Raw genomic sequence first — 15,462 nt, 5'->3', positions numbered from 1 at the left:
TCCTAAGAGATCTTTGTGCTAGAACACTGAAGGTACAGGTGTTTATCTCTGCCATTTCTGGAGTCAAATGGGAACAGAAACCATTGGTTCATCAATTCGTTCAGGCCTTGGCTCATATTCAACCTTCTACAAAATCTATCATTCTAACATGGGATCTTCCTTTGGTTTTGGAAGCTTTGATGGAAATACCCTTTGAACTCAGAGAGATCTAACTCTGGTTTCTTGCATTGAAGACCATTTTCTGGTTGCTGTTACATCTGCAAGAGAAGTCTCTGAATTACAAGCCTTATCTATCAAGGAACCTTTTCTTGCTTTCCATAAACCTAAAGGCAGAACTTTTTTTCACGTTCTGCAATGAGATTCTTTAGTGAAAATGTTTCTGCAAGTCATTTTAAAATGTAATTTTAAATTTAGGCAGTTACACTAAAGCACCAAAATAAATTATAATGGGTTGGCTAACTGGAGACTAAAGTATTTTTAAAGTGTTATAATATATTGCAGCAGCAGAAAAATGCATTGAAAATTAGCTGCAGAGAAAAAAAAAATACATTGTGTTAAGTAGTCACAGCTTTGCAGACCGGGAAAGACTAGAGGGTGGGGTTGAAAAATCCCAATCAATACACTTCCCCATATTTGACTGTTCTCTTCAAACAGCACATCACTCTGGCTGCATTATATTAAGAAAAACTTACACAGGGGGCGGAGCCTGGCCATGCTGGTGAATGGCCGCTGATGTCTGAAGCTCTGTGCTAGTGCTAGACTTCTATAAGCAGATCGCAGGATGAAAGTCACTATTTTTGCATTTAATTGATATGAAAAGGTCCCCATTACATTAGGACCAGTTACACCTAGCTTTGGACGAAAAAAGTGAGGTGTTGAGACTGCTTGTTTGTTCCAGGAGAGTTGCGGTCACCATCTTGGCTGGAAACAGACCGACACTGTGCTACTACCTCTGGAATTCAACCACCCGCTCACACATGCAAATCAGCACAGTGGAAAATGAGGTATGATATTTACAGATAACCTCATAAATGCATTACGGAGAACCAGCTGTGCTTTCACTGCCGATGTCTAATTAGACCGAGACACACGTTAGATGTGCAGCACATGGCTAACACATCCTCATGTTTATCATCTTAACGATCCTTAGGGGTTGTGTTCTGATGCGATACCTGTAGCAAACAGTGCTAACGCCTTGAGAGGTGATCATAAAAGGATCCATGCTATTAGCAGTGCCACTTAAACATAACGTACTAACAGGCCTAAATTGAGAAACTGTGTCCTATTACAAGCAACAGAGTCCCTACTTTTATGTAAGCTCGCATTCCGAAAGATCCTCTCAAGTCGCATCTTGTCCACATGAACATTAGCCTGTTATAATGTATTGACCTATATACATGTGCCTTTGTTTAATATTTGTGTAATTAGCCCTGAAAATACCAGCAGTCATCTTGGAGCATAGCAGATTTGCAGTCACAGAACGCAAGCTATAGCAAGTATCATGTCCAGAAGGTCTGCCAGACCTGATAAACCACAGAAAACTCAACTATCTAACATCAAATCTGTAAGTAGTTTTTTCCAAGGATCAATATCTCCTCCCCTGGCATTAACAGATCAATCTCAAGTAACAAAGATCTCTACAGAGGACTCATTCATAACTACTACTATGTCTGAAGACTGTGTTAGGGAGCTTAGAGACAATATCACTAACTTACCCACAAAGGCAGATTTTGATACCCTTAAAACATTAATCACATCTGAACTAGTTAATATGAAAAAAGATATTAAAGACCTGGGACATCGCATGGAATATGTTGAAGACTCTCAAGACTCTCTTAGCACAATGTATGATAATTTATCTACATATGCTAACGTTACTAGTTCACAAATTGAAGTCTTACAAAAAAAGGTGGAGGACTTGGATAATAGGGGGAGGTGGAATAATATAAGAATAAGAGGCATTCCGGAGTCTTTTGCATTTAATGATTTACATCAATATCTACAGGGCGTTTTCAAATTTCTACTCCAAGACCCGCATGCTCCAGACATGGAGATGGAAAGAGCTCATAGAGCCCTCAGTCCTCCGCCTCCCTCAGGTTCTCCACCCAGAGATGTTATTTTGAAATTTTTACGCTTCACTGACAAAGAGAAGATCTCGCAGCAATCTAGAAAATCCCAAAATATTTTGTACCTGGATCATTCACTTCAAGAATATCTCGACTTAAGTCTGGTTACAGTTCAGAAATGTAAAGATGTGCGCTTCATCACCAAATTGCTACAAAAACGATCCATAAAGTATAGATGGGGTTTCCCGTTTAGCCTGCACATCTCGCATGAAGGACAATCGTATACCTATAGATCATCTGAAGATCTGGAGATGATCTCTAAGGCAATAAATGTTAAATTTCAAGTTCCTCAAGTTTTGGACGTCTCCATAAAAGGTTTTACCCCAGAGAATCCAGTCCCAAGCAAGGCTAAGAACACAGGCTGGACGAAAGTTACACATAAGAAAAGCAACGCCAAACCATCCATGCAAAAAGTGGATATAAACACTGACTCTGTGACCTGAATATCCAGATCTCTACCAGATCGGGTGAGATCTTCCCAGTTATTATACTCGCAACCCTAGGTCCTACTTTTAACTATTAGCATAAGTTCACACATTGACTGTACTAATAAACTCGGACTATATTGTGTAATTCAATTCCTCGGTTGAAAGTCACACTTCTAGGGTAGAAGGAGCTTGTTTTCCCACATATTCTATGTGCTGTTAGCTCTCCTTAATGTGATAAGTTGGTTCTTGAGTTCTAGACTCATATCCATTTAAAATGGATCTTGATAATGGTTTGCCGTTAAGGATTGACTTTCACTTGTTTCTTTAAATACATGTATAAGTTATGAAGTCTGCACTGAGCATTCCCCCTTCTTGTTGTCATGATTTATGACGTATTCAATGTTCTTTGTTTTTTTTTATTGTTATTGTTATGCATTTTTAGTTTTTTGTTTGATCTTTTGCCTTGTTCTGTACTTATCCCGCAGTGTCATGACAGAATATATACGTACGCGATGACCAATCTTACTTATGTTAATGTGTTCACAGGTTCCTCAGTCCTTCCACAAACATCCTCATTTTACATTAGAACTAACACTTACATTTTTGCACCAATGAATTATATTTTCACCTTTTCTCGCCCCAATGATGCAGGCAACTAGGTATTTAAACTTTATTACAGCTAAACTCTAAGGGTTTAAATTGTCCGCACAAACATAATATAGCTATCCGTGACATTATACGCCGTAAAGGCGATGTAATCTTCCTGCAGGAGACATACTTTGTGTCCTGTAGGGAACCAAGAACTTTCTCATATAAGTTTGGAGACACACATTATGCCTCAAATTCAACAAAAATCAATGGAGTAGCCATCCTAGTTAAGAGAGGCATCCCTTTTACTCTCATTAAAAAAAACATAGAGATAAAGCAGGTAGATGCCTCATTATAATAGGCAAACTGGTTAATACAGTTGTTACTTTGATTAATGTGTACGCCCCTAACTCAAAACAGGACGTGTTTTTTAGACACCTCACTAATGTAATACTGGAGCTAGCTAAAGGAGTCATTATCATGGGGGGGGGAGATTTTAACCTCACTTTAAACCCAAGTTTAGATAATTCTAATAATTTGTCCTCCACTCCTCACAAAGTTATTAATTCAGTGAAACAAATTCTTAAAGACCTTACACTACACGATGATTGGAGGATTATGCATCAAGAATCTAGAGAATATACTTTTTACTTGAATCCCCACCACAGGCATTCCAGAATTGATTACTTCATGATGGATGTCACTAATCTTACCAGAGTCACCAAGATAGAGATTATCCCTAATACATGGTCTGACCACGCGATTGTCAGTTGCTCCTTGGATTGGCCACATACCCCTATACACCAATATATATGGAGAATGGATGACACCCTTTTATCTGACCCGGTCTCACTAGACTGAATCGGGAAGGCAATAGAGGAGTACTTCCTTTTTAATAATAACTCGGACACTGGGTGGTTATTAGGGGGGAGATGATTAGTATTAAAACACATCGCGACAAACAAGCCTGGAAATTACTGGACGATGCACTTAACGACCTTAGCAATCTGGAGACACAATGTAAGTTAGATCCGACAAACCTAACTATCTCACAGATCGTAAATCACGTATTAATTAAATGCTCCATGTGGAGTGTAAAAAACAAGCCCTTAAACTGCAGCAATTATACTTTGAAAATGATAATAAAAGTAGTTCCCTTTTTGCAAGAAAATTAAGATGGAAAACAAATAAAAAAATTTGTCCTTACCATTAAAACAGTGGTGGTAAAAAAGTGCACACATCACAGCAAATTGCAAATGCTTTTAGGGAATATTATAAAAAGTTATATAACTTAACACCGGTACTTCACGATTCTACAATGGGGAAGAGACCTAAATCTACCCTAATAGAAAATTATTTATGTAAAATCACCTTCCCGCAACTCAACTCTGACCAACAGGTCTCTCTGAATAAGCCCTTGGTGCAATCGGAGATCCTTGAAGTTATCAAGAACCTCCCTAACGGCAAGGCCCCTGGGCCTGACGGCTATCCCAATAGTTATTATAAGACATATATAAAAGAATACTTGTCCCCGCATTTATTAAAACTCTTCAATGAGATATCCGATACTAACTCTTTTTCACCCACAGCATTGGAGGCCCATGTAGTAGTTATACCTAAACCTGGGAAAACTCCGGATTGTGTCAAACTTTAGGCCAATTTCACTCCTTAATTTGGATCTTAAAATATACGCGAAAATTTTTGCAAATTGGCTATCCCCCATATTGCCAATTATTATAAGTAAGACCAGGTTGGTTTCATACAGTCCAGAGAGGCACGTGACAACACTGTCAGGGCTGCTCATATTTTGAATTATATTAATCAAAACAATAAACCCTCAGTGGTGGTGTCAACGGATGCAGAGAAAGCGGTTGACCGCGTCTGTTGGCACTTTATGAGATCTACACTGAAGAGGTTTGGGATGGGAACACATTTCATTTCTAAAATTATGGCTCTGTATGGTTTTCCAATTGCTAAAATTAGAGTCAATGGTTTATTGTCTGCCCCGTTTCAGATATCCAACGGCACCAGGCAGGGATGGCCCTTGTCCCCACTTCTATTCGCTTGCATAAAAGAGACCCTGGCTATTACTATTAGAGCTAATGTAGAAATCCCTGGGATTCAAATACATAACACCACACATAAATTACTATTATACGCGGACAATGTTTTGTTCTTTTTGTCGGACCCTGTCTCCTCTGTTCCTCGATTACTGACGGAGTTTGACACATTTTTTCATGCCTCAAATTTCCTCATTAACAATGCTAAGTCAGAGATGCTCACAATTCATTGTGACGCTCATTATCTTACTCGACTATCACAAAAATGCCCCTTTCGCATACAAACAAAAAACTTAAAATATTTGGGTGTCTTTATAGCACCTTCCACTCAGGAAATGTTTAAAGCTAATTATGAAACTATGCACAGGACCATCATAGCTGATCTCTCTTCTTGGAGATCTAAAGGTATTTCCTGGCTTGGTCGGATAAATTCAATCAAAATGAATATACTCCCCAGGGTTTTATACTTGATGCAAACACTTCCCATTCCTTTGCCTAGGGGCTTTTTATCGTCATTACAGAATAAGATTTTTGACTTTATTTGAGATAAAAAGAAAGCGAGAATTAATAATACCTTAATGTGCTTACCTGTTGCTGAGGGAGGCCTGGGGGTCCCTAATTTAATTAAGTACAGACAAGCGGTCTTTTTACATAGAGTGGTGGATTTGTTTAAGAACCATAAGACTAAGGCATGGGTGTCTTTGGAACATAATATAGCAGGAAAATCCTACTTGGGTACGGTATGTTGGCAAAAAAAGCCATATCTGTCCATAGACTTTAGACAGAACGCTATATTAATGGAGACCCTGTCAGTGTGGCAGTGGATTATAAGAGAAAACCCAAATGTCACTTCACAATGTTCCCCACTCACTCCTATAACTGAAAATGCTGAACTCCCCATAGGTCTTTTACAAAAAATTAAACATATGGACAACCCCCTACGAGCTCTAATGATATTGCACATAGGCAATGAGACGAAACTTTTTACTCAGGGGGAGTTGGTGGAGGGGGGCCTGACCTTTTTCAATAATTGTTTTTTTCTTTATCAATGTCATTCCTACATATTTAAACACCCTGATAGACGTAATCTGCTCCAACCCCTCACTCCCTTTGAAACTCTGTGTCAATCCGATTCCCTTACTAGAAAGACCTTATCCTTAATATACGCGCTGCTACAAAAACCACCTATGGGCTACACTCCTTACTACATAGACAGGTGGAATGAGGACCTAGATAACGACCTATCCGTAATTGACATCTCCAAAATGTTTACTAATGTTACTAAGGTCTCCATATCTAGTAATCTCATAGAGTTAAACTTTAAGATAATACAAATATGGTACCTCCTGTTAGGATTAATAAACTGTTTCCCTCTGCCTCTCATAAGTGTTGGAGGTGCGGACGGGAGATGGGATCTATGAGTCACATATGGTGGACTTGTTAGTTGATGTCTGCGACCTGGTCTTCCATAGTTAAGGCAACTAATTCAATGACAGAACTTAACTTACCTTTAGAACCTCGCATTTGGTTACTCAATATTATACCTAACAAACTTCCATCACACAAGAAAAAACTGATCTTTATAGCTAGTAATAGTCTGAAAAAATTGATTGCTAAAAATTGGAAATCTCAATACATTCCGAATATGGCCACATGGTACTCTCAATTTCAATTTACACTGTCCCTTGAAGAATATGCATATATGAAAAATGGTAGGGGTGACACCTTTTTACAAATGAAGGTCATGTGGGAAACATTCATTGCTAATAATTAACCAACACGAGGGATGACTGACTTGGGCTAGGAACTGGTTGTGGATACCTTGGGGCTGTTCGTTGCCTGTGTCTTTGTTGTTGTGGGAAGGAGTCAATCTTTACAAATATCATATAGGGGAATTGCGGGAGTGATTTGCAGAAGATTGTTATTTTATGTTGTTTTGTTTACTGTTTATCTAATTCACAAAACTGTACAAGTTTCTGTATTTTCAGAATGTCTATATTTTATCAAACTGTTATGTGATATGGAAGCTTTAATAAAAATTATTTGGAGAAAGAAAAACTTATACAGTGCAGCGAGAGCACAGCGCTGTTTGAAAAAAAAAACCCAGCCTGATGTAACACTGCATGTGTCCTGTTGTTTCTGCAAACATGCTACATTTTCTGCGATGATATCTCTTTGCGCACAGTTCCTGAGTTTTTGCCAAAGGTAGTCTCTGTTTTTCATAAATCCCAGGACATTGTATTGCTTTCTTTTTGTCCAGATATGCAAGATTTCCCAGGGAAGCCATTATACCGACTTGATGTGGTACGTTGTCTTCACACATGTTTCAAGAACAAAGCCTATTTGAAAGACAAAAGAGATTGACAGTTTATTTGCAAAATCCACTTTGGCCAGTTGGATAGTACAATCTCACGAGCCTATAAACAAAAGAATCAACCGGTTCCATTTGGGCTTAGGGCACATTCTACATCGGCAGTGTTAACATCATGGGCTTTGGAAGCTGATGCTTTACCTATGGAGATAGGTCAAGCGGCAGTCTGGAGTTCTCATACTTTTGTGTCACATAAGTTCAATGTGTGACAATCCTCTACAGAAAAATTTGGACGAAAAGTCTTGTTGTCTGTGGTGTCCTAATAAATATATATATTATATATATAATTTTGCAATTTATATAGAGCTTTTCTCCCTGTGAGACTCAAAGCTCTTTACAAATATACCAACATAAAATTTAGGAATTTCTTTAGGTCAGATAAGCCGACTGAATGCCTGATGGAAGAGGTAGGTCTTTAGCTTTTTTTTTTTTTTTTTTAAAAGTCTGTAAGGACGGTGCCTCTGATTGCGCACGGTAAAGAGTTCCAGAAAGTAGGGGCAGTGTGGCCGAATGCTCTGGAGCCTGAGTTTGTCCTTATTCTTGGCACTGAGAAGAGGGATGTGTTGGCTGACCTAAGGGAGCGGGATGGGATGTAGGGTGTCAGCTGCTCTTTCAGGTACTGTGGGCATTTAAGGCTTTGAAGGTCAGCAGGCCAATTTTAAAATATGTTTGCCATTTCATTGGAAGCCAAAGCAGGGAGTGGAGAACAGGTATTATGTGGCAGGAGCAAGTTTGATTGGTCAGTAGTCTGGCTGCTGCTTTTTGTACCGTCTGAAGGCGATGCAGTTTTTTTTTTTTTTTTTTGGGAGGCCCAAGTAAAGTACATTGCAGTAATCTTCTTTTCAAGCATTTTCTCTTTGGCTTATTTTTATCCCACCCAATGTTTACCTATTTATATTGCTTTATTTTCTTCTCACTGGCAAGCATTACCAGGGAGGGCCAAGATAACTAGAAATTATTAAACAAATATAAGCAATTTCTATATATTGGCTTATAGCCTGGCTAATTCTTACCAGGCTCCCTTCCCTTTTTTCTTTTCCACCTTTTAACGCTGGACATCACTAAGAGGATAAGGGGAATGGGTCCAGATTACCTTTATATTATTATTGGTTATTTGTAGAGCGCCGACAGATTCCGCAGCGTTATAAGCATAAGCGGTATACAAGGTAGCAATTTATAGGGATCAAATGGTTAGAGGGCCCTGCCTAGAGTCGCACTTTTGTAGTCGGCTCTTGTGAAGGTGATCTGTAAGCAGTTGGGCTCTTAGGCTTACATTCTAAGGGGGTTCATGTCGGATAGCAATGGAGGAGAGGAACTGTTATTAGGAAAGGTTAGTGTAGGTTGTATGCATCCCTGAACAGAAATGTCTTTAGGGACTGTTTGAAGCTTTCAAAACTAAGGAAGAGTCTTGTGGAGCGAGATAGAGAGTTCCACAAGATGGGAGCCAGTCTGGAGAAGTTCTGTAAACGGGAATGTGAGGAGAGTACGAGGTCGTGAGCAGAGCGAAGGAGACAAGGTCTGAGATATAGAGGGGAGCAGTGCAGTTGAGGGCTTTGTATGTCAGAATTTTGTGCTGAAAGGATAGTCTAGTCAAAAATAAACTTTCATGATTCAGATAGAGCATGCAATTTTAAGCAACTTTCTAAGTTACTCCTATTATCAATTGTTATTCTTTCTCTTGGTTATCTTTTTTTTTTTTTTAAAAAGCTAGAAAGTAAGATTAAGACCCGGCCCATTTTTGTTTCAGCACATGGATAGAGCTTACTGATTGGTTACATTTAGACACCAATCGGCAAGCGCTACCCAGGTGCTGAACCAAAAATGGGCTGGTTTTCAAATAAAGATACCAAGAGAACAAAGAAAAATTGATGATGGGAGTAAATTAGAAAGTTGTTTAAAATTGTATGCTCTATCTGAACCATGAAAGTTTAATTTTAATTATTCTATCCCTTTAATCCTGGAGGCAAGAGGAAGCCAGTGAAGGGATTGGCAGAGAGGTGCAGCAGATGAAGATGGATTGTAAAGGAGCTAGACGCCAGCTAGGGAGACGGAGTTACAGTAGTCCAGGCGCGAAAGGAAGAGAAGGTGGATTATCAGGCGAGTGGTCATTTCTGTCCACGCCCCTTTTGGAGAGGGCTTCTCACTGGTAAGCATTACCCAGCGATATGAGCCAAGATATATAAATTGCTTATATTTGTTATCTTTCAAAAAAATATTTTCTTAATGATATTTTGTACTATTGCCCAAAGGCAGAACTTTTTTTCACTTTCTGTGATATTTTTTTAGTGAAAATTGTTCTGCAGGTCACTTTGAAATTAAATTAGGCTGTTTACACTTAGGCACCAGCTTAATTGCACTGTGATGATTATTTGGAGAATAAAGCAATTTTTTAATTTTTAAAATATATTGCAGCAACTGAAAATTACATTGCAGATTGGCTGGAGAGAAAAAAAATGCTAAGTTGAATACATTTGTTTCTTTTCCTCTTGGTCTAACACCACATAATAATTTTAATGTAAAAATGTAGTAATAAAAAAAAGATGCAAAAAAAGAATGTCTTACACTCAGGAGTCACAGCTCCAATATTTGTCTTAGTATATATAAAGAAAACGGCAAAATGGTCTATATGTTTCCAATAACAAAATGTATCAAAGGTCACTATCAAGTCACATTTTCACCCAAAGTTTGCTAATCCCTTAATAACAGTGGCACTGTACATCACATGTTGCAAGGGCTTGCAGAGATGGTGCAGTCTTGCCACTGTCGGAAGACGTTCTCTGAGCAGCAGACAGCTGACGTAGAGGGTACGTAGACTATCGTTAAGAAGTTAACATCTTTTATAAATGTCGGTTACTTTATAGATCATTCCCAGTATTTTAACCCCTTCGCTGCCAAGATTTTCAGAGAAAAACTTGCCCAAAGTACTGGAGAATATTTAGCATTTTTTAATTTTGCTATTACTCAGTTACCGTAATAGAGCTTTTTTTTTTTCTTCCATAAAGAGTTTCAGAGTATGACCGTTTCGACTAGGTATGTATTCAGACATTATTGTAAAATTGCCCCAAAAAGTAAAATATATAAAAAGATTATCACATTCCACAAAAACATGTAGCTTTTTAATTGTCGAAAAAATCATAAAATGTGTTCATTGGCATCCTCTGATTCAGCTAAAACTAAACGTGTGTGTGTGTGTATATATATATATATATATATATATATATATATATATATATATATATATATATATATATATATATATATATATATATATATATATATATAATTTTTTTTATTATTTTTGATAATTTTAATGTTTTTTTTCTGCAGCTGTGTCTAAAATGATTCAATGCACTAACTCTCATTTGAAATAGCAGATCTGCCCAAATTCTTACAATTACCCCCAAAACTATATACAGTATTCAACAGAAGTTAGTACATCCTTGTGTAATATCACTTAAATGTCACATATTGTCAGTGTCTGTAAAGATCGGTAATCTGGCTTCATATGGTCGAGCTCTGTTACTATATGAAGGTGATGCCTGCAGCCCACAAACAGCAAATTTCAGCTGTCATTCGACTACCAAGACTGCTTGGGCTGCCTAAAGGTTTGTCGTAGATCTATGTTATGCAGTACGCTGGGCTTTGCACATCATGATGTAGATCTATGTCGTATTGGTTGTAGGGGATAAATACAAAAAAAATATAATCCTTATCCTGGTATCCAAGTAATTTGTTTCTCTCCTAAAACTCCAAAGCTCACTGAAAAGCAGCACTTACCTACCAGCTTTATCACGCTGGCTTAGTTAATTTTGCTGGGTCATATAGTTTCACTGGCTCTCCTAATTTTCTCCACAGCTCATATTGGGACATTTGTATATTTTATTTTGGCAAATTATCCATAATATTATTAAAATGACTAAACGTAGCTCAGTACAAACCCTCTGCTAGACCTGCAGAGCTAAGTAAATACTTTTCCACTTTGCACATTTCAGCCGCTGTCTTTCTAAATATTATTCTGGTGTCCATCTAGAATCTTGAGTTTTACAGGACTGATTCCTCAGGTAAAATATCTGCATCGGCTTGCGTGGGTAGTATGGGATGGAGGGAGTGATGGCCAGGTGGCGGCCCATCACCAGAGAGAGGAGGAAGGGGGCGGGGTTAAAAATACACACACACTAATGGTGGCCTGAGACTTTCGCACAGTGCTGTGTGTGTGTGTGTGTATATATATATATATATATATATATATATATATATATATATATATATATATATATATATAATTTCTTTCATGTAATTAGCAAGAGTCCATGAGCTAGTGACGTATGGGATATACATTCCTACCAGGAGGGGCAAAGTTTCCCAAACCTCAAAATGCCTATAAATACACCCCTCACCACACCCACAAATCAGTTTTACAAACTTTGCCTCCTATGGAGGTGGTGAAGTCAGTTTGTGCTAGATTCTATGTTGATATGCGCTCCGCAGCAGGTTGGAGCCCGGTTTTCCTCTCAGCGTGCAGTGAATGTCAGAGGGATGTGAGGAGAGTATTGCCTATTTGAATGCAATGATCTCCTTCTACGGGGTCTATTTCATAGGTTCTCTGTTATCGGTCGTAGAGATTCATCTCTTACCTCCCTTTTCAGATCGACGATATACTCTTATTTATATACCATTACCTCTGCTGATTTTCGTTTCAGTACTGGTTTGGCTTTCTACAACATGTAGATGAGTGTCCTGGGGTAAGTAAGTCTTATTTTCTGTGACACTCTAAGCTATGGTTGGGCACTTTTTTTTTATAAAGTTCTAAATATATGTATTCAAACATTTATTTGCCTTGACTCAGGATGTTCAACATTCCTTATTTCAGACAGTCAGTTTCATATTTGGGATAATGCATATGAATAAATCAATTTTTTTCTTACCTTAAAAATTTGACTTTTTCCCTGTGGGCTGTTAGGCTTGCGGGGGCTGAAAATGCTTCATTTTATTGCGTCATTCTTGGCGCGGACTTTTTTGGCGCAAATTTTTTTTTTCTGTTTCCGGCGTCATACGTGTCGCCGGAAGTTGCGTCATTTTTGACATTCTTTTGCGCCAAAAGTGTCGGCGTTCCGGATGTGGCGTCATTTTTGGCGCCAAAAGCATTTAGGCGCCAAATAATGTGGGCGTCATTTTTGGCGCTAAAAAAATATGGGCGTCACTATTGTCTCCACATTATTTAAGTCTCATTTTTTTATTGCTTCTGGTTGCTAGAAGCTTGTTCACTGGCATTTTTTTCCCATTCCTGAAACTGTCATTTAAGGAATTTGATCAATTTTGTTGTTTTTTCTATTACATATTGCAAGATGTCCCACGTTGAAACTGAGTCAGAAGATACTTCTGGAAAATCGCTGCCTGGGGCTGGAGCTACCAAAGCTAAGTGTATCTGCTGTAAACTTATGGTATCTGTTCCTCCAGCTGTTGTTTGTACTGTTTTGTCATGACAAACTTGTTAATGCAGATAATATTTCCTTTAGTACTGTTACATTACCTGTTGCTGTTCTGTCAACATCTAATACTCAGAGTGTTCCTGATAACATTAGAGATTGTGTTTCTAAATCCATTAAGAAGGCTATGTCTGTTATTCCTCCTTCTAGTAAACGTAAAAAGTCTTTTAAAACTTCTAATTTTTCAGATGAATTTTTAAATGAACATCATCATTCTGATAATGGTTCTTCTGGTTCAGAGGATTCTGTCTCAGAGGTTGATGCTGATAAATCTTCATATTTATTTAAAATGGAATTTATTCATTCTTTACTTAAAGAAGTCCTAATTGCATTAGAAATTGAGGATTCTGGTCCTCTTGATACTAAATCTAAACGTTTAGATAAGGTTTTTAAATCTCCTGTAGTTATTCCAGAAGTTTTTCCTGTCCCTAGTGCTATTTCTGAAGTAATTTCCAGGGAATGGAATAATTTGGGTAATTAATTTACTCCTTCTAAACGTTTTAAGCAATTATATCCTGTGCCATCTGACAGATTAGAGCTTTGGGACAAAATCCCTAAAGTTGATGGGGCTGCCTCTACTCTTGTTAAGCGTACTACTATTCCCACGGCAGATAGTACTTCTTTTAAGGATCCTTTAGATAGGAAAATTGAATCCTTTCTAAGGAAAGCTTACTTGTGTTCAGGTAATCTTCTTAGACCTGCTATATCTTTAGCGGATGTTGCTGCAGCTTCATCTTTTGGTTAGAAGCTTTAGCGCAACAAGTAACAGATCATATTTCTCATAGCATTATTATTCTTCTTCAACATGCTAATAATTTTATTTGTGATGCCATCTTTGATATCATTAGAGTTGATGTCAAGTATACGTCTCTAGCTATTTTAGCTAGAAGAGCTTTATGGCTTAAAACTTGGAATGCTGATATGTCTTCTAAGTCTACTCTGCTTTCCCTTTCTTTCCAGGGTAATAATCGATTTCGTTCCTTTCGTCACAACAAGGAACAAAAACCTGATCCTTCATCCTCAGGAGCGTTATCAGTTTGGAAACCATCTCCAGTCTGGAATAAATCCAAGCCTTTTAGAAAATCAAAGCCAGCTCCTAAATCCACATGAAGGTGCGGCCCTCATTCCAGCTCAGCTGGTAGGGGGCAGATTACGTTTTTTCAAAGAAATTTGGATCAATTCCGTTCACAATCTTTGGATTCAGAACATTGTTTCAGAAGGGTACAGAATTGGCTTCAAGATAAGGCCTCCTGCAAAGAGATTTTTTTCTTTCTTTCCCGTGTCCCAGTAAACCCAGCGAAGGCTCAAGCATTTCTGAAATGTGTTTCAGATCTAGAGTTGACTGGAGTAATTATGCCAGTTCCAGTTCTGGAACAGGGACTGGGGTTTTTATTCAAATCTCTTCATTGTACCAAAGAAGGAAAATTCCTTCAGACCAGTTCTGGATCTAAAAATATTGAATCGTTATGTAAGGATACCAACATTCAAAATGTTAACTGTAAGGACTATCCTGCCTTTTGTTCAGCAAGGGCATTATATGTCTACAATAGATTTACAGGATGCATATCTGCATATTCCGATTCATCCAGATCACTATGAGTTTCTGAGATTCTCTTTCCTAGACAAGCATTACCAGTTTGTGGCTCTGCCGTTTGGCCTAGCTACAGCTCCAAGAATTTTTACGAAGGTTCTCGGTGCCCTTCTGTCTGTAATCAGAGAACAGGGTATTGTGGTATTCCTTATTTGGACGATATCTTGGTACTTGCTCAGTCTTCACATTTAGCAGAATCTCATACGAATCGACTTGTGTTGTTTCTTCAACATCATGGTTGGAGGATCAATTTACCAAAAAGTTCATTGATTCTTCAGACTCGGGTAACCTTTTAAGGTTTTCAGATAGATTCAGTGTCCATGACTCTATCTTTGACAGACAAGAGACGTCTAAAATTGATATCAGCTTGTCGAAACCTTCAGTCACAATCTTTCCCTTCGGTAGCCATGGAAATTCTAGGTGTTATGTCTGCGGCATCGGACGCGATCCCCTTTGCTCGTTTTCACATGCGGCCTCTTCAGCTCTGTATGCTGAACCAGTGGTGCAGGGATTACACAAAGATATCTCAATTAATATCTTTAAAACCGATTGTACGACACTCTCTGACGTGGTGGACAGATCACCATCGTTTAGTTCAGGGGGCTTCTTTTGTTCTTCCGACCTGGTCTGTAATTTCTACAGATGCAAGCCTTACAGGTTGGGGAGCTGTGTTGGGGGTCTCTGACAGCACAAGGGGTTTGGGAATCTCAGGAGGTGAGATTACCGATCAATATTTTGGAACTCCGTGTAATTTTTCAGAGCTCTTCAGTCTTGGCCTCTTCTAAAGAGAGAATAGTTCATTTGTTTTCAGA

At 38.3% G+C, this 15,462-nt stretch overlaps 1 protein-coding gene across 1 annotated transcript in view; it reads left to right on the top strand.

Annotated features, from left to right (window-relative positions):
* SNX3 (sorting nexin 3) overlaps positions 1 to 15,462 on the top strand; it is a 184,372-nt gene that overhangs the window by 5,008 nt on the left and 163,902 nt on the right. The window lies entirely within an intron of this gene.

Source organism: Bombina bombina, chromosome 4 (genome assembly GCF_027579735.1).
Source record: "Bombina bombina isolate aBomBom1 chromosome 4, aBomBom1.pri, whole genome shotgun sequence".
Taxonomy (NCBI): domain Eukaryota; kingdom Metazoa; phylum Chordata; class Amphibia; order Anura; family Bombinatoridae; genus Bombina; species Bombina bombina.
This window is presented reverse-complemented; position numbering and strand designations above follow the sequence as displayed.